The sequence below is a fragment of the Heterocephalus glaber genome, unplaced genomic scaffold (assembly GCF_053883595.1).
Source record: "Heterocephalus glaber isolate CG9 unplaced genomic scaffold, H.glaber_assembly_v1.0 deba00000470, whole genome shotgun sequence".
NCBI classification, from domain to species: Eukaryota; Metazoa; Chordata; class Mammalia; order Rodentia; family Bathyergidae; genus Heterocephalus; species Heterocephalus glaber.
In genome coordinates, this window is record NW_028258145.1 from 8,931,672 (window position 1) to 8,952,071 (window position 20,400).

The 20,400-nt window shown below is 39.6% G+C and overlaps 1 long non-coding RNA gene across 6 annotated transcripts in view; it reads right to left on the bottom strand.

The window, feature by feature from the left end:
- LOC101716704 (uncharacterized) overlaps window positions 1-20,400 on the bottom strand; it is a 263,276-nt gene that overhangs the window by 72,912 nt on the left and 169,964 nt on the right. For all 6 annotated transcript variants that reach the window (XR_015448390.1, XR_015448387.1, XR_015448389.1 and 3 more), the window contains 3 exons: window positions 3,381-3,651; window positions 1,995-2,166; window positions 1,134-1,263 (listed from right to left, as the gene is read on the bottom strand). This is a non-coding gene — a long non-coding RNA (uncharacterized LOC101716704). The remainder of the gene's footprint in view (window positions 1-1,133; window positions 1,264-1,994; window positions 2,167-3,380; window positions 3,652-20,400) is intronic.

Below are 20,400 nucleotides of genomic sequence, written 5' to 3' on the forward strand. Positions count from 1 at the left end.
TGTGGTCTTCCCTCTTTCTCCACCATACCCCCCCAACTCCAGAGCACTGACCCAGAAAAAGAGGAATGGTTTTAAATTCTTTTTTTTAACCTGAAACGCAACTGTGTGTGTGTGTTTGCCAAAATAACACCTATAAATGTAGCTTCATCGGCTACATTTCTGGTTTAAAGGCCCATTCTGGAGTTTTCCTCAGTCATTGCAGGCTAGGGCAGCCAACTTCTTCGCCAATCTCACATTGGCCCCTAACTCATGAAATTCAATTAAATGAGTCCAGAGCTGACTGCTACACGGGTGCAACTGTTTACTTCTGAAACAGTGTTCACTCCTGCTGCAGCTCGAGAGCTTTTCTTTTCTTTAATTCTTTTTGCCATCAGAATGTGATCATCTGGAGGACCCGTGTCCATGGGTACAAGGCAGGTAAAGAGGCCTGGAGTCCTTCTCTACTGTCCAAGACAGAAGGCAGCCACCCAGGCCTGGGATGGGCTCTTGGGGTCCCTGACACTTCCTCTTCCCGTGTCTAAGTCACAGCACGCCAGAACTTGCACAGAGTCCAACTCTATGAGAAATGAGCTGGAATTGGCCCTCCCTGGTTGGCCTGTGGTGGCAGAGTGAGGGGTACCAGGTGCCAGGTGCCCAGAAACCCAAAAAAAGAAAACAGCAGAGATGGTATCTCTTTCCATGCACTCCTGCCATCACCACAAAAGTTGAGGCTGGGAAGGCCTGTAGGTTGCATGTCTTTTTTGGTTGGGTAGAGAGGGAACCTGACCACAAAACCCAGGGGTGGCCTGTGGGAGGGAGGGATGGGATGTGGGACCATCCATAGTCTAAGGGGATGGTGGGAAGCCAGCAGGAGCAGTGACCACCTGGTGAAGGGGTGAACCAGAGGACATTTTCTTTTTTTGATTTATATCCTTTTTTATTTCTCTCTGAAATCTAAATTTTTCGGTTGTCTGAACCAGGGTGACTCCTCACCTCCAAGTTTTTGGGGGAAGGAGAAGCAATGTGGAATAAGAAGAAAGGAAGTACAAGTGAGAGCCACCTCCTGGGAAGCAAGGTGACCTCACAGCTTCCTACAGACCCACAAAACAGGATGCCTTGTTGCTGTGCCTGAGAGCCTGAGAAAGAAAGCTTACCCTGCGGTGAGCGGGTTGAGTCCTCTCCACTCATAACCTTAAGCTGTTTATGCTCCAACTCAGGACTTGCTTCCAGACTGCAGGATGCTCATGAGTGACTTCTCTGGGACAGAGATTTCCTGAAAACCCACTTGGAGACAAAAAGAACAGGGTACATAATTCAAGATAGGCCCCTGAATTAGGGTGGACGATGATTTTGTTCATCTTCTCAGGTTCTGGGAAGATTTCTATTAAAATCACATCTTCTTGGGCTGGGGATTTAGTGGTGCCACCGCCTGCCTCACAAGCACAAGGTCACCAGTTCAATCCCCGGTACAAAAAAAAAAAAAAAAGAAAGAAAGAAAGAAGGAAGGAAGGGAGGAAGAAAGGAAGGAAAGAAAATCACATTTTCTCATCACTCAAATAGAAAGAGAGTCCAAAAGCATATCTCTCCAACTCCAAACACAAATAGTATTCCACAGAAGACAAAATTTCTACAAAGTGGAAAGTGAGGAGTAGAGAAGAACAACTTCCAAGTTAAAGCCTATTATTTTTATGAATATATTGATCTTAAGAAACATTTCCACAGGCAGAATATGCTGTCCCTCAAAGTTCATACACAAACCACTTCCAGTCTAGACTTTCAGGACACTGGCAAAGAATAATTCCATTTTATTCTCTACTTGATGCTGAGAAGGTCTTTTCCCATGAATAACTTGTTCCTTCAACAGTTTGATAATTTTGCTATGACCTAAAGTAGTTTTAAAAAATTGGAGGGCCAAAGTAAACTTGAAGCCTCGAAATTCACATTACTCTACACTTCCCATAGCACACTGTCCAGTCACTCCAAACAATCAAACAGACTGCAATCACAGTACTTACTTGTGACAATATTAGTTTCTTTTTTGCCTCCTATTATTTAAACCTCTGTGTGTGGTTTCCCTTCTCCATCTTCTGTCCCCTAAAGGGAAAGACCCGAGACGATTCTGGATTCTTCAATGATTCCATTCGGTTGTCCCTTGTAATAAGCTTGAATGATTTCGTTATTTCCCATCTATTTGCAGGTTGTGGGGATAATGCATTTAAAGAGAAGGAAAAAGAGAATAAAATAAATTATCATTCTAACTTTGCATTAGAAGCATATCACAAATTCTTGAAGAATTGTTTGTGTAGTGAAGGGATAATAAAAGGCAACTGGCAGAAGAAAGAAAATATATCCTGGAGCCCTGTGCCTGAGTGTGCCACACAAGAGGCAGCCTTGAAGGACCTGGGACAGCAGCCTGCATCTGCCAGTCATTCCCCATGTGCCTTGGGATCAGTCACTTAACCTTTCTGAGTCTCAATTTCCCCATGAGCAACATGGCAGTTATTATAATAACACTCCTACTAGTACTTCGCAAAGAACAATGATGACAAATGAATTGCAAACCATATTGTATGTGTTAAGAATGATATACAAGTGCTAAGAAATAGATAAGCTTGTAGTTCAAAATATACTTTTCCAGAAAGGACAGAGGAATGTTGCAAGCATGAAGTGATAACAAGAATTAGGGATCATCATGCAGATAGAACCCAGGGAATCCTTTAGAAAGAATCAATGCTGCATACACTGAACCAAAATGACAGTATGGAAAAGGAAAATTAACTTGTATTTCTATTTAAAGTATTGCCAGAAACCATGTTGGTATAACAAACCATGTGATATGTTTAGCATCACTCTAAAATTGCTGTAGAAATATTGAATGGGTATTATGTATTTTCTATGTGGAAAATAGGTGTACAAGTTAGAGAAGTCATTTTCTATAAAAAACAGTAAAGTGGCTTTTTGGGAGGGAGTGGGGTCCTGGGTATTGGACCCAAGACTTTCACACTGAGCTCCCCAGCTCTCTCCCTTTTCTTTTTTTAAATTTTCAGGCAGGATCTCATCAAGTCACTAAGTTGTCCAGGCTGGGCTTAAACTTGAGATCCACATAACTCAGCCTCCCATGATGCTGAGATTACAAGTGTGCCTCACCAGGCTTGGTTTTAAAGATGTCTTGTTTAGCATTTATTGTGCATGTCTTGTACTGTGACTAAAGATGCTTCCACATGTAGCCGTGCTGCTATAAATATGGGTATGCATGAATCTCACTGTAATGTGATGTCTTTAGTTCTTTCAGGAAGATACCTAAAAGTGTATTAGTTGGGTCCAGCAGAATTTCTAGTTTTATTTTTTTGAGGGATCTCCATACTGATTTCCATATTGGTTGTACTAGTTTACATTCCTACCAACAATGTAGAAGGAGTCCATCCGACCCGAGCGGCCTTGCCAGCACTTGTTATTATTTGATTGCTTGATGATAGCCATTCTTTCTGGAGTAAGATAGAGTCTCAATGTTATTTTAATTTGCATTTCTCTAACAGCCAGAGATGTAGAACATTTATTATGTATTTATTGGTCACGTATACTTCTTCTGTGGAGTGTGTATTGATAGTCTCTGAAGAAATAAACAGAAAGGAACACCACACTTCCAGTCACTTCACTTCCAGGAGTTTGTGGCTAAAAAAAAAAAAAAAACATGATCATCACTTTCACACCCTGAGATTGAACTGTAAGAATGATCATCCCGGGGCAGGGGATTTAGCTCAGTGGTTCCGGCACCTGCCGCGCAAGCACAAGGACCCGAGTTCGATCATTGGTACCAAAAAAAAAAAAAAAAAAAAAAAAAAGTTTAAGAATGATCATCCCAGCATCACTTGTCCTGTTGTCCAAGTGGAAACCATTCTAAATGTGTACTCAGGAGACTGTTGGTTAAATGAGCTGTAGCATGGGCATGAGATGTAGTGCTCTGCAGCTAAAGGGAAAGATGCAGGGTGCAGAGGAAGAAGTGATGATCAGAGGGTGTAGAACATGTGCTCCTCTCAGAAGGAAGTGAGAAATTATACCCAGGTTGTGGTTCAATTTTGAAGCAGGAAGAAGTACAAGGCAGGATCAGCTGGGTTATGTGGCAGTGTGGCAGAACTCAAACATGCTGGTGGTGTAGGAGGACAAGGCTCACTGACACCCACTGTGGCAGCAGGCAGTTTCTGACACACCCTCCTTCCATGGCCCAGAGTGACAAGCAGCTGTCTCACACATATAGGCCTTTGTGGCAAAGGCCAAGAGGGCTCTCCCAACAGGAACCACTTGTCACACTGTATACCCAGAAAGGGGCTGGTGAGCACTAACATTGCTGAAAATGTGAAGTACATGTCTGAGTTCAAACCCTGAGTCTAAATGATAATAGAAACAAGGCAAGAATGTCCAATGAGTCAATTTCATATTGATTGGCATTGAAGTGACAGCATGTTGAATGTCATCAGTGAAAGAAAATGTATTATTAAAATTAATTTTGCCTCTTTCTTTTACATTTTTAATGTGCTATTGGAAATGTTCAATTACATGTGTAGCTCACAGGTATGTGAGCCAAATGGCTGCACTTTATTGGCTAGAGCAGGTCACATGACTCTACCCAATCCCAAGAAGGCCAGGAAGTTACATCCCACAGACACTCAAGACAGTCAGCTGGAAATAGATGGTGAACAGGCTTAAGAAATGCCACAGAAAGAGAAAAGGGGGAAGGAGGGAGGGGAAAAAGATTTTTGGAGAATTTTTTTGGAGATTTTTTTGGAGAATGTGCAGTTTCCCCTGGATAGTACATTCAAGATCTAAGCAGTCTACCTCTGAAACAAATAATGTGGACTGGTGAGGCTTCCCTCTACCAGCTGATGGAGAGAGAAATGCCACAAGTGTTAAAATGGGCAAGTGGCTGGAGCTACAGCTCCATGCTGGAGCACTTGCCCAGCATGGTCAAGGCCCTGGGTTCTATCCCCAGCCCTGCAGAATAAAAATGCTGTTGGCAAAGAAGAAATAAGGCCCAGCAACAATTGGGAGAATGAAACAAAACACACCAGGATAGACATTGAAGAAGCAATTGAGCTGCAGGTTCTGGGGCAACTCCACATAGTGCCCACTCTCCGAGAGGAGGAGCAGCAGGGGTTCACTCCTGCATGGGTGTGTGGGTTTTCTCCGTCTGAGGAAAGCTGGGGTAAGCAAGTGTGTCCACACACGACAAAACTGGAATCACTCACCGACTAGCCTCACTGTCATTATTGCTAGGTGATGGAATCCCATGTGATTTTTTAAATTCTCTTCACTTTATTTTTTAGATCATTTACAAAAAACAAATAATGTTCAAAATGACTTGTAATGCCCATGGCATAGGTGGCCAACTCTATGATAGGTGATTTCAAAGACAGGAAGACAAGACAACAGACCAGTAGAAAGCCGATGCTATGACTACTGCTGGCTCACTTCATTTCTGTCTTCCTAGGTTAACACATTCCCACCAGCTTGAACATGCATGGTACAATACATGCATGACTGTCCCATCAGATAGTTTATTCCACTGCATGAGACTGTCCTGTGGTGCCCAATGGGACAGTCATGCATGTGCCACCAGTGGTTTACGCCACCTGACAGCAAGTCACCTAAATTACAGCCCCATTGTGAATCCACCTATAACACTGGGGTAAGATTGGTTCTTACCTAACAGAATTGTGTGGGAAAAAAATATAATGAGATTTTATATGTGTTGAAGTAAGAACACAAAGAAACTTTGCCACAAATGTTATCTATTATTATTAAACTCTAGCTCTCTTTCGGTTTTCAAATTTAAAATGAAGTCCAAAACCAGCAGAGACCTGCTCCAGTCTCCAGCTGATGTTTGGCGAAGCATTAGTAGGATCCTCTTTGAAGGGCTCTGCCCAGGAAATAGATTTCCTTTCCTCCTCCTGTCTACTCCAGCCATTGATATGCCAGGAGAAAAAAACAAAGACTTTCACATTTTTGCTGCTCTATCTCCTGAATTAACACTCTGTTTTTGAATTTAAGAAAGCAAAATACCGTTCAGTGTTTTAAGAGTGAATAAAATATATAAAAGGGAGAATGGCTTTGACACGTTAGCATTAATGTGAATGAGACTCCGGAAATGAAATTCTGTCTAGGAGTGCTTTCCTTTCAAATGGTTTTACCAATTTTCAAATGAATAGACAATTTTGTTTCATTCTCTTCAAATTTACAAATTAATATTTTTAAGAGATAGAGTTAATAAGCAGTTGAGTTAAAACATATTAAAAGCTATAAAGGTTTCCTCTATTGAAGCTTGGAGTTTCGCTATATAAAACTGACTTCAAGTTGTAATAAAAATGGCAATATCATACAATACTATACTTGTATTTCTCAGTTCAATTGCTTTTTATTTTCAAACTGTAGGCAACTAAGACATGCCTGAGTGAAGCCTCCTAAGAACTACATAATTAATCTAAAATGCTCAACTAACTTATATGGAATTCTTCAAAGAAATATCACACCTTTGATGGGGACAATCAAATTGTTTTAACATGAGGCTTAAAGAGTTGTGCTACAAGCTATTCTGATTCATCTTAATCAAGCAACTTGTAGTTTGTGTAAATTTACAGGTATTTTATTAAAATATTCCAGGAGTTAGGTAGCTACTCTAATTTTTTTTTTTTTTTTTTTTTTTTTTTTGTACCAGGGATCAAACTCAGGACCTTACGCTTACAAGGCAGGCAGCAGAACCACTGAGCTAAATCCCCAGCCCTACTCTAAATATTTTAACAAAATACCTGTAAATTTGTGCAACCAAAACTGTACCTCCATTCAGTAAAACAAACAAACAACAACAACAAAAATGGTGCCAACAGCCAGGGAAAGTAGGAGAAGGCTAAATCTCAGAAGATCCTAGCTGACTCTACAACCTCCAAGTGAAATCAAAGGTTAAAAGAAATTGCAGGTTTAGCATCTCATTAAAATAAAATACTTTAGACTCACTTATTTTACTATTTGGTGTTTAAAAACTTGAACTTTCTGATCAAATGTTTCAGCTCTATGTTTCTTTTTTCTTTTTCTTTTTTTTTAAATTCTTTCGTATGTGCGGTTGTCTTCTAAATTTCCATTGAAAAGATGTACATGTGCCAGTCAGAAAATGCAAATATTAAGGGATTTTATTCATAACAGGCTAAATTTGTCTCTTGTGCAAGATAAAAAACACTCTAAAGTTGATGAGTCCATGATTTTAAGTAAAATCCTCATTCAAATGTGATTGCTTTATAAGTTTAACTTGGTCAGAGTAATTTGTGTTCTTTCTATATATTACTCCAACTGCAATAAAGCTGTTGATACATGGGGAATGGTTGCTACTGCAAGTCTTTCCAATCATGCAGGGTTGTAGTGTTAAGCTCTCATTCAAGATTGGAATTCCACATATTTACAACCTGCAAACATCCAAAATCCCCACTTCAGCATCTGTGTGAGGGCTGTCTCTCCTGTCATCTGTATCTTAATTTTTCAGAAGTGGAGGGGAAAAAAGACACAGAATACATGTCAGTGATTACACTAAATATTTACCAAATGTTTGCTATGCGTGCATGCTATTAATTGACAACACAGAGAAACTGCATTAGTGGTGGAAAAGCCTTTAAAGTTGCAGGATTTTTACAGCAAACTGTGGCTTCTATGCTTAACATCTACCCAAAATACACAGTATCTGTGATTCTCAAACACAAGCCCTAAAGTTTTTCTTGTACAATATGTAGTTTCTCTAAATTCCTTTCATTTCACTAACTGAAATTTTTGTGATAATGTATATTTTTGTTCTATTAATAAAGCCCTTATCTTCCCATATTCCCTCTCATTGAAAAAGTCAAGTTTCTACCTACATGCCAAGTACTTTCAAAATAAATAACTTTAAATGATTGAATTTGTATACTATTTCTCTAGATTTTTTAAAAAAATTATTTAACTGGTGTTTTATGTTTCTGCTCCAGAGAAAATGTGTTTGTTAATCAAATTACCAATTTTTAAAACTCAGACCAGTGTACCTATGGACAACCCAATTTCTTTTTGGATTGCCTCTATGGCCTCTGTGATTCCTTCAGCTCTCCAAAAGGTGATTTAAAAATATGGTGAATGTTTAAAACTTCAAAAAATTTATTACAGAAAAAGATACATTGTCATGAAGTCTCCTCAAAATGTTCCCCTTCTCTTCAAACACACTTATCTCAAGTTCTTGACCCTTCCAGAAGCAGTTCTGGAAGGAGTCCTGTTTTCTGAGTGTCTGTATGAGATGTGATCGAAAATGCAGTGAATGCTGCTACCAAGTGCATTGCAGCAGAAAGCCAGGCTCCTACAAGCATGACAGTGGGTGTTCACTGGAGCTACCACTGTGTGACTTTGGCTCTTCCTCAAAGCCAAAATGACCATGAAAGGGAACTGTTTTGACTCAGAACATAGAAGCAACCAAAACAGTGCAACTAACATATTCTCGTCCCACTGACCCTGAAGGCAAATAAGGAGGACAATAGGGACAGTGGGGATGTGAGGAAAATAGGAGCTGCTGCGACACCAGCTGGTGCTGACTCCGGAGGGAAGGATAGCAAGATGTACATGCAGAATGGCAGTGCGCCTTCTCTGCCCTCCTCGTGGTCACCCTGAACATCTTGCTCCCTTCCAATGCCTACTCTGTGCTGTCCTGGTCACTAAGGTTCTCTTTCCTAGAACTCCATTGCTTTTCTCCTCCCCTCACTGCAGGGTCCAGGTCAGCCAAGTGTCCTTGCCTGGCCCCTCACCTCTCCTGTCTTTCTGGACTTAGTCCTTTCCACGCCACCTGGAGTCTCAGTTCTGCTTGGAGTCTCCTATTGCCCTTTACCCTGCAGCCTTCCTGAGGCTGAGTTTGCTCATTTGCAAAAGATGAATACATTATAATAGCAAGTACCATCTTTATTGCTATTTATTCCTTACTTCATTATTACCTTTGGAAATTCCCCAGCATCTCATTCACTCAGACAAGTAATTTTTGTATGAGTGAATAAATGCACATGGAATATTGAGACAAGCATGTTACAGCACTGGATTCCACTGACATGCAGCTCTGTTCTGTTTTGATTTTTCTGGTTTATCTTCCAACAAAGTTACAATGAACTTCCCTGGGAAGTGAGCCCGGAATGGTATAATGCAGGAGGAATAAATAGGTAGCTGCATACTTCCATTTGGAAATCTTTTTCAGAAGTACGCCTTGACATGCATTATTGTTAAGCACCTATTTGGTCCAGGCTGGGTTCTGATGATACAAAGCTTTTAAAAAATATCCTCAAGGTTCAGAAGCATACGGGCTCACAATATTGATAAGGGAGTTGGAAGATGTAAATATTTAAACAAATAAACAGAGTGCACATGGAAATAAACACTATAATAGACTGAAGTTCATGTTCTATGAAAACAGAAAAGGGAAGCAAATAGCTTGGAGGAAGTGCAGAGTTGGGAAGCTTTAGAACTCTGAATGATATCTTACTAGCCGCAGCTACTTTCATTGGTCCACCAGCTTCTTCCTAAGACTTGACTCTAGCACCAGCCAGTAAGTTACACAGAGTAAGCTCCAGAGCTGAACCTGAAGCCCAGGCTTCCTGCTTTCCACCACTGAACTATGCTCCCTCTCAGTCTCATAAATGACAGTGTGCCCATCCGGCTAAGCTTATTACACACCTGAGACACTATTAAATTAAAAGGCTTTTTTTCTTCCATGAAATCTGTAAATAAAATGATAAAGGGAGCACTTTTATTGCCAAAAAACTTGAGCCATGATTTACTGCATCTTTCAAGGGCTTACCTAAGCCCTATGGGATACTTTTTTCTTTTGGTAAAGACTGCTAAGACACTAGGGTAGCTGTTATCTGTATTAAACTCTCTTATTACACTGTCTTCTGTGTGAAATCTGAGAATGTTCCTATGCAGGTTTTCTCCAAAATTAGAGCATAGAGTATATTCCTTAGAAGTATGTGAAAGAAAGAAAAAGAAAATATCCTAACAAAGTACACTGAGAGGCAGAGTGAAATGTTAGGTATTCTCTTCCCTTTGGGCTTTTCTACATTTTCCATACACCCTACCAAAGCACGCATTTTAAATCAAAGAAGCAGCATATACAACTGAGTTTTTTTATTCCATAGAATTATAATTTTGCTTCTTAGAAGAAAAAAAAGAAACTACCAAAATGCCATATAGGAAAAACTATGGTAATTTTTTATGTTATTGCTTAATTTGTGTTATGGTTTATATCTCGTATCTAGATGTCCCTCCAAAGCCTCCTGTGCTCACAGGTAGGGGTTTGGGGGGAAGGGTGATTGAATCGTGGGGACTGATACTAGATGAGTCCATTGATGAGTTTATAGCTAAGTGTGGTGTTGGGAGATGAAGCTGATTGGAGGGGATGGTCACTGTGGGCGTGACTGGGGAGAGTCTATCTCCTCCCTTGATCGTTGTCTGCTTCCTATCTGCATTGTCATGAACAGCCTTTCCCTTGGAAGGCCTTCTGCTGTGCCAGCCTGCCTTGGGGCCAGCGACTATGGGCTAAACCTCGACAAACTGTGAGCATAATAAACCTCTCTTCCTTTAATTTGTGGATGTCAGATATTGTGTTTCAGTGATGAGAAAAGTACCTAAGACGACTTATTTTCCTAAATTTTCTAAAATAGGCTTTTACATTTCTAAAAATTGACTAAGTATAGTTTCATTAACATAGTAAGAACGTATTTTGAAAAATAATCAATCATAGGAAATTCAAAGAGGAGGAAGCCCCAGAAAATGGACCAGGCATGGTAATGGGGTCTAGATGCCCAGAGAATAACATGGAGCTCAAGGAGCTGGGATGGAGAGGATCCTTAGGTGGAGGAGAATGGGCCTGTGGCTCCAGCTGGTGGCATCTGGCCTGAAGAGGAATAGAAAGCCCCTCTCAGAGACAGAAAGCACAGCAGGGTGAAGCCCTCTGCTCAGAAGACCAGAGCCAGGAAGCTGAAGTGAAATGTGCCCAGAGGTCAGACAGGATGGGCAGGCTAAAAACTTGAGTGCTGCTCCTGTTAGAAGTTTAAAAAGTTGCCCAGGAGAGGGCATGGGTTTAAAATCCTGGGCCAAGATAAAATGAGCAACATGGAACAGAGCTGGTGGCACGCTGGGCTGGTGCAATCAGTGAAGGGAACTAGAATGGGGGGAACATCTGGATTCTAATCCTCTCTTGGGCCACCAGCCAACTGTAAGAATGTGGCCCAGACCAGGCCTCTCTGCCCTACAGCTCCTTCCAAGCTGGGCCCTGTGCTCCTACTCCAATCCACTTTCTGTCCCTACTTCCGATTTGGGTTTTTCTTCTTCACTGAACTAAATATTTACATAGTTCATTTTTTATGTGTACATGTTTGCCATCATAATGATTGCATTCCTCATGGGGAGTTGGTACATATACATGACACATTTGAACTTCTTATCCCCTCTTCCTCACCTCTCTCCCCTTCCTCTCTTGGTCTTCTTTCCATTTGCAAAAGATCTCTCTCTGTTTCCTATACTCATTTTTTATTTTACTTTTTAATTTATTTACACTTTGGTTTTCTCATATGAAATAAACCATACAATATTGAAGAATGTGTGCCTGATTTATTTCATTTAACCTTATGGTCTCAAAGTGTAAGCATTTTCCCTCAAATGACTCTATCTTTCTTTATGGTACAGTAGTACTCTATTGTGTATAAATACCACATTTTCTTTATCCATTCATCTGTTGATGGACTTATAGGCCACTTTCAAGATTTAGCTATTATGAACTGTTCTGCTTTAAACATGGGTATCCATGTGTCTCTGTAATAGGATGTCTTTAACCCTTTCAAAAAGATACCTATAAGGAGAATAGCTGGGTTGAATGGAATTTCTAGCTTTAGGTTTTTGAGGTATCTCCATACTGATATCCATAGTGGTTGTGCTAGTTTACATTCCCATCAACAGTATCAAAGGGTTCCTGACCCCCAGCCCCTGCAGCCTCACCAGCAATTGTTATTATTTGCTTTCTTAGTGATGGTCTTTCTGGAATCTCAGTGTTGTTTTAATTTGTATTTCTCTAATGGCCAGAGATGTTGTCTAGTCATCCACTGAACCACTGTAAGTGAGTAAATCAGAATCCCCCACTCGGTGGAGAACCACAGATTGCAGCTGCTCCTAAAGGACCTGGTTTAAATAAGAACTGTGGCTTTCCAGAATCCCACAGGTGATCAACAGGCTGTGTATTCTCAGGAACACTGCCCCAGTCAGCATTGTCCGTATACATCCATCTCTTAGAGAAGGTGAGGAAGCGCACCTCATTCCAGAACATTCTCTCAGAAGTTCTATCGCCTCTCCTTTTATAGGAAGAGAGTGTTGGAATTTCATCCATAAATCAGTTAATTAATTTGTCAAAGAAATAGTTTGCTCTATTTCTTTAAGTTTAAAAAACTGCTTATTCTAGATGTACCTGAAATTTCAAAACAGTCTAACTGAGCAGCCTGCTGTGGCCTGGTAGGAACCGGGCTTCCGGAGAGGGTGCCAGGAGCTATTGGCTCAGCCAGCACGGGAATTCCACAGTGCCCTTTAGTACTGGCTCTCACTGTTTCCATTTCCAGCCTTGGTAAATACAGGGCTACAAGAGAAAAAATTAATGGGAATATTTTCAAACCTTCAGAAAACTTAGGATTTGATATTTGGCAGGAAGGCTAAGAGGGTGGTTAAAGAAAAAAAGTGCAAATGCTCAAAACGTTCTTTAAGATTGAGTTTGAGTCCAATTTACTCCGTTCTTTTTTCACACTGGAGCTAGCAAGGTTGCATTTTTTTTCTGCTAACAACTCTTCCCTTATTCTATGGAATGTTTAATTTGCCCTTTGAAAGAAAGTATGATTTGTTCCATTTTTCCATGTGCAATTTCTAGGCTATTTACAGACGAAGATAAGAATCAAGAAGGATTCATGTGCCAACAGCACAAATTCAAGACGGAGAGAGGAAATCAGAGTCCCAGGCCCCAGCTTGGAGCAACTCAGTGGTTGATTGTAGTCAGAGCCTTCCCTGGGCCGCGTTCTCATCAGGGCAAATGCACTCCGTGCTTACAGGGACCATTATCCTGAGCAGCCCCTGAATGAAAGTGCGGTCTACATCACAATCAAAGCATGCATTTGGCAAAACATTGCAACTTCTAGAGGATTTGCTGAACAAACAGCCAAAAACTAAAAAAGAAAAAACTAGCAGAGTTAACCTGGTCATCCCTGTGCTAAATGATGACTGTGCTCTCTGCTAGGACACCATACCCATCTGCAAAGATCTGGGTGGAAGTTAGCCCCTGTTGGTAAAGCTGATGGTTATTTTTATTAAAAAATAAAATTATTAGGGCTGGCAATATTAGCTGAGATGTAGAACCTTTGCCTGGCTTTGTGCAAGGGTATGGGCTCAATCCCCAGCACTGCAAAAAGAAATAAGTAAATTGAAACAAAAAATAAGTAAGAAGATGCACACTGAGCAAATTCAAACTTCCGACGAAAACCAAAGTGATACACAAGTTAAGCAACTTATGAGGGAAACCAGCTAATTTAGATTTAAAACCACCCTTCTGTTAAACCAAATTCTTGCTAAGCCCTATTTATTTATTTTTTTCTTAAATTATTTTATTGGTACATTTTAGGTATACAATACCTTTATATTTATCATTGGGTGCTTGTACCTGTACATGATGTATCTTGGTTCTTATTTTTTCCCCATTACCTGTGTGCCCTTCACCCCCTCCACCCTTCCCTATTTACATAGACTTCATTTCCCTTTTTTTTCTTTTCTCATAATTTTTCCTTTCCCCTTCCCCTCCCATCACCCCTACCCTCTTGGACCTTTTCTTCCTATTTCAAACTATCAATTATTCATTTTAATCATTTTAAACCCTTGTTTACATTTTCAGTTTCTCACACTAGAGAAAGTATTCAGTATTTACACATATGTGTCCTATTTATTTCACTTAAGAGTATGGCCTCAATATGCATCCATTTAGCAATAAATGTCTCTAGTTTCTCATTCTTTATGGCTGAGTAGTACTCCATTTTATTTAAAAAACACACCTTCTTTATCTAGTTTCCTCTTGATGGGCACTTGGGCTGTTTCCAAGCTTTAGCTATTACGAACTGTGCCACTATAAACATGGGTGAGCATATATCACTGTGGTATGATTCTTTTAATTCTTTTGGGAAAATACCCAGCAGAGGAATAGCTGGGTCAAATGGGACCTCTAGTCCTAGTTCTTTGAGGTATCTCCATACTGATTTCCACAGTGGTTGCACCAGTCTGCACTCCCACCAACAATGGAGAAGGGTTCCTTTCTCTCCACAACCCCCACCAGCATTTGTTATTGGTTGATTTCTTGATAGCAGCCATTCTTTCCGGGGTGAGGTGGAATCTCAGTGTTGTTTTCATCTGCATCTCTTGAATGACCAGTGATGTTGAACATATATTCATATATTTATTTGCTGCTTTTACTTCTTTGTCTGAGAAATGTCTGTTCATTTCAGATGCCCATTTTTGAAATGGGTCTTTGAATTTGGGGGGTCTGATTTTTTTTCAGTTTTTTATATATTCTAGATAGCAGTCCTTTGTCGGAGGTACAGATGCTAAAAATTTTTTCCCATATTGTAGGTTGTCTCTTAGCTTTTTCCCATATTGTAGGTTGTCTCTTAGCTCTGTTAGTGGTTTCTTTTGCAGTGCAGAAGCTTTTTAATAAGATGAGATCCCAGTTGTTGATTCTTTATGCTAGTTCCTGTGCTACTGAGGTTTTGTTCATGAAGTCTTTTCCTATGCCAACGTCTTCAAGAGTTCGACCTAACTTATCTATAGCAAGTTTAGTGTTTCTGTTTTAATATTTACATCTTTAATCCACTTTGATCTTAGTTTAGTGCATGGTGATAGGTATGGGTCAACTTTTAATCTTTGGCAGGTTGAAATCCAGTTTTTCCAACACCATTTATTAAATAGGCTCTCTTTCCCCCAATGAGGGTGGTTGGCTCCTTTGTCAAAGATGAGGTGACTGAGTATGTCTGGAGTTGTTTCTGCATCTTCTAGTCTATTCCACTGATCCTCAGGTCTGTTCTTTTGCCAGTACTATGCTGTTCTTATCACAGTAGCTTTGTGATACATTTTCAAGTTGGGGATTGTGATACCCCCTGCCATGTCTCTGTTGCCCAAAATTGCTTTTGCTATTCTAGGTCTCTTCTAGTTCCAAATGAATTTTTGGATTGTTTACTCTAGTTCTGTAAAGTATATTGTTGGAATTTCAATTGGCATTGCATTAAACTATATAGTAGTTTTGGAAGTATGGCTATTTTCACTATATTGATTCTTCCTACCTAGGAGCAAGGGAGGTCTTTCCATTTTCTTTTTCTTCCCCCCCCCCATTAAGTTTATTGGTACATTTTCGGTATAAAATACAGTTACATTCATCATTGGGATCTTGTACCTTTACATGAGTATCTTGGTTCTTATTTTTTTTCCCCTTCCCTTGCCCTCCCTTCACTCCCTCCACCCTTCCCTATTTGCAAAGACCTTGTTTCCATTTTTTTCCTCTTCTCATATTTTTTCCTTTCCCTTTTTTCCCTTCCCCTACCCCTCCCAATTCCTCTGCTCTTTTAGACCTTTTCTTCCTGTTACATAATATCAGTTATACATTTTTTTAAATTACAATATTAAGATCTAGGAGACATTACCACAGATTTTACAGAATTTAAAAGGATATAGAAGGCATATTACAAATATCTTTTTTGAAATAAATTTGACAACTGCTAAGAAGGACCTTGGAAGACAAATTAATGAAACTAACTCTGGAGGAAATATAAAATTTGAATAGCACCTATTAAAAAAGTATATTCCTAGCTTGAAAACCTGCCTATATGACAACAGCAGTCTCATAAACATTTTAACTGATAAGTTATATCAAACAGTTAAAGCAGAGAAAAGAAGGAACACTTCTTCCCTCATTTTAGGAACTCAACGTTGTGCTAATCCTAAAACTGGATAAAGATAATAGAAGAAAAAAGTATGAACATAGATAGGAATTTGTTTAACAAAACAAACTATTGGAAGTCAGATCTGGCAGGATGTAGAAAGTGGTTTTGTTATAGGGATGGCAGTGTTGCTTCAGCATTGGAAGATTCACCCCCAAAAGTCATCATTTTAACAGAGGAAAGGAAAAAGCCATATGATCCTGTCATTAGTTGGAGAGAAAGTATTGGACTAAATTCTACAGCTGTTCATGGTAAAAGCTGTCAGGAGACTAGAAGTAGAACAGAACCTTCTCAACAGATTAAAGACATGTACTCCGTACTTCCAGCAAGAATGCCTTATATAAATGGAGAAGATACAATGCTTTCTCCTTAAGGTGGGGAACAAGGGCAGATATGCTTACTCTTTATCTGTCCATTAAACTTTGAAACCTAGGCCTCACGAAAATAGTCTGGCAATAAAATGACACAACTAGGATAGGATTGGCACGGCAGAAGCAAAATCTTTATATGTAGATGAAATGATCATCTACAGAGAAAATACTAAGAAATCTCTAGAAGCCCCTAGAACTTGTACTTGAATTTAGCAGGATTAGAAAACACAAAGTATATATAAAAACTCAGGTCTGTGTATACTTGCTATAAATGAAGAATTGGATATTGAAATTTAAAAGTTATGTACGAGTACAAAGGACCTAGAAAAGTTAAAAACAAAAACAAAAACAGTGTTGGAAGACATTTAGTACCTAATTTTAAGACTTCTTCTAAAGCTACAGTAATCAAGGCAGTGTTGGTGTATGGAAAGACATATAGATCATTGGAATAAAACAGAGAATCTAGAAATAGAACCATACATATATGGTCCACTGAGTTTTGAAAGATTATTTAACATTAGCATTTTATAGAATATAAACTCAATTCAAGAGCTGAGGAAGAGATAGTGTTTTCAGCAAACGGCACTAGAACACTAACCTCAACCCTTTTTTTCCACACATGAAAATAACTTGAAGGGATCTATGAACCTAAATAAGAAAGCCTAAAAGTATAAAACTTGAAGAAGAAATTATAAGGGAAAATGTTTATGAATTTAGGGTAGGCAGGAACTACCTAGGATAAAAAAAAATGATGTATAAAAGAAAAAAATCGATAAATGAGATTCCATCAAAATTTAGGACTTTAAATGACATCATTAAAATGAAAAGTACTCCTTAAACAGACCATATTTACAATGCATATAACCTATGACCAGAATACATAAAGAATTCTTAGAGCTCATTAATAGACAACCCAATTAAAAAGTAGACATAAGAAGATGATAAATAGCCAGTATAGCACAAGGAATGGTGTGCAACTCTACAATCAGAAAAATACTAATCAGTACAATAATAAGATTGAATTATACACTCATTAGGGAGGTGAAGTTAAAAGTTTTAAAAGCCTTGTCATGACTTTTTCTTTTTGTTGGATTCTCCCCCTTCATGTTTAATTTGTCATGCCCAGTGGATTCATTCTGCTGGGTTTCCTGGGGTTGTGATCCTCATTGACTTTTCCTAGGGTATTGTCTAATATTTTTTGGAGTGCTGGTTTTGGTATTCATGAAGTTCCTGAGGTGCTCTTTATCATGAAAGTATCTTATTTCTCCATCAATTTTGAAAGATAGTTTTGCAGGGTCCATCAATCTAGGTTGGAGGCTGTTTTCCTTTAGGGCTTGAAATACATCACTCCAAGCTCTTCTTGCCTTGAGGGTTTGCATTGAGAAGTCTGCTCTGATTCTGATGGGCTTTCCTTTGTATGTGATTTGTTTCTTTTCTCTCACTGCTTATAGAATTTTGTTCTTCAGTTGGATTTCTGGAATCCTAACTATTATATGTCTATGTGTAGATTTTTTTTGATTAAGGCTAGCTGGAGTCCTATATGCCTCACTTATCTGTATGCCAAGTTCTTTTCCCCTGCTTGGGAAGTTTTCTGCCATCACTTCTGTGAACAGTTTTTTTATGTCATCTGCACTCTCTCTTCTTTCTTCATTGACTCCAATCAGTCTTATGTTATTCTTCTTTGCATTGTCTAGCAGCTGCTGGATTGATTTCTCATGTTCCCTTAAAATTTTCAAGCAATTTTTCTTTTCCTGGTCACTAATTGCAATCTTATCTTCTATATGTGAAATTCTATCCTCACGTTGGTTCATTCGATTTTTGATGGAGTTTTTAATCTCTTGGACATCTGTTTTATGGATTCCATTTGTTTCCTATGTTGGGATTCCATCATGTTCCTCAGTTCCTCTATTTTTTTAATCTGTGTCCTCTCTAGATTTATTAATCATGTCTTGCACCATGAGCAAAATCTTTGCTGTTATCTGAGTAATTATTTCTGATTTCTTTTTTCCCAGATCCTCTTTTGTTGCCAGTTCAGAGAGTCCAGGTGTTTGAGTATCAGATTGTTCCATCTCATTTCCCTTTAGGGTTGCTGTAGGTGATCTGGAAGTCTGTTTTTGAGGCTTGTTTATGTGTTTTCTCATTTCCACGGGGTGGGGGCGGTGCTTCTGGCACCCACGTGGCTCACCTTCTCTGCCCTAGGAGCCTGGGGTGGAGGCAGGGAGCTTCCTCTCTTTCCATTTTCTTATATCCTCTTTGATCTCTTTTTTTTTTCAGAGTGCTGTAGTTTTCAGTGTAGAGGTCTTTTGCTTCCTTTGTTAGATTGATTTGAGCCCTAGTTACATAAGTGTTGCCTTCAGATTTGGGCTGAATTGAAAGTTTCATGGGCTTTCACCTTGCAGAGTGATTCACTTGCTGTAGCGGTCGATTCTCACCTGTCTGGGCCACACAGCAGCCACTTTACTGTCCCCAGCTGCTTTTCACTCTGAGCATGCCTGGCTCTAATCAGTTCTTCACTGCACAGAGAAACCACTTCTCATTTTTCAGACAAGCATGTTAATTGCCATCACACGCACAGGCAGAACGAAGGGCTGTTTTTCACCCTGCTCAGACTCCTTGCTACTGACCCTGCATCCTACTCCATGCAGAAACAGGTACAAGTCTCCCTTCCCTAAACAGTACCCATGCTCTCAAATACACAGAGACACCATAGTTCACACACACACATACATACACACACACACACCGTACCACCCACACCACACACTACACGCATGCTCATTCAAAGTGTGCTATTATAATGATGGCTACAATTTACCATCTTCACCTTACTACTTAAAGAACAAATAGTAAAAGGACTCAAAAATACTAGTTAGAACGTCAGGGAACCCAGCATCATTGGCATTCCTGTACACAATTACTCCAACTAATGCTGCCACGAGCTTCTGGCTACAATGCTGACCTAGACCCCTACCCAGCAGCAAAAACCCAGAAGGGTACCCAGGCTCGAAATGAGATTATAAGGGCATCTTGGTGCAGAAGTTGTCAAAGTCAAAAAAAAATATAGAGAAGACTATGTAATATTCTTGGAGTAAAAAATAAGATTGCAATCTGGGACACATGCACAGGCAGGGTGGCCTGTAGTGTTTCTGGGGAACAAAAGAAATGTTAAGGTTTTTGTTAGGGCAGAAAAATCCATGCAAGTTATAAAGAAAGAGTCCAATGGCGTTTTCTGTGCTTGAAGGGCTGGCAAGCTCTGATTGGCCAGCCGTGGACATTACTGGGTAAATTCAGTCTTTAGGTCCTAGTAAACTGTTTTGTCAACAGCTGCTAAAGGGAAAAAATACAGTCTTAAGACAAGACCAGCTGTGTAGGCCTACGAGGTAGCTCCTGAAACAATCATTCATGACCCTGTGACCTCTCAGCTTTATTTAAGAAGAGTAAGAAAAAAATGTTTTTATTTGTATGTTCAATTTCCATAAAGCCATTGCTCATCCCTAGCTCCTGGGAACACAGCATCATCACTGGAGTCAGAAGGGAGGCAAAAATTCTGCAACACTCAGGCACACATGTACTCCAGATTATCAAATGAAAAATAGTATTTTCATGAATATTTTGAATAAGTATAATATTTGTTCATAAAATAAATGCTGAGAGCAACATTTAACTTTTCTTATTTATATCTTAGACTTTCTGGGCTGTGGGTGCTGCTCAGTGGTAAAACATTCCCCAAGCATGGGTGAGGCCCAGGACTCCAACCCCAGCCCTAAATGTTTGTTCTCCTAACATCAGCAAAGTTCACTCATACAACAAAAGTCAACCCATGGCCGGTGCGGTAGATTCTCCTATTACTATGAAGCCTGTATCCTGTATGAGCCCTGTACCTTACCCACCAAAGGCTAAAATGTGATAAATACAAACTTTCTTCCATTGGTCCCCAGAATACCAATCAGGGAAAACTTTCTGGAGAGCAGATAGCTCACATGGAGCAAGATTCTTACCCATGT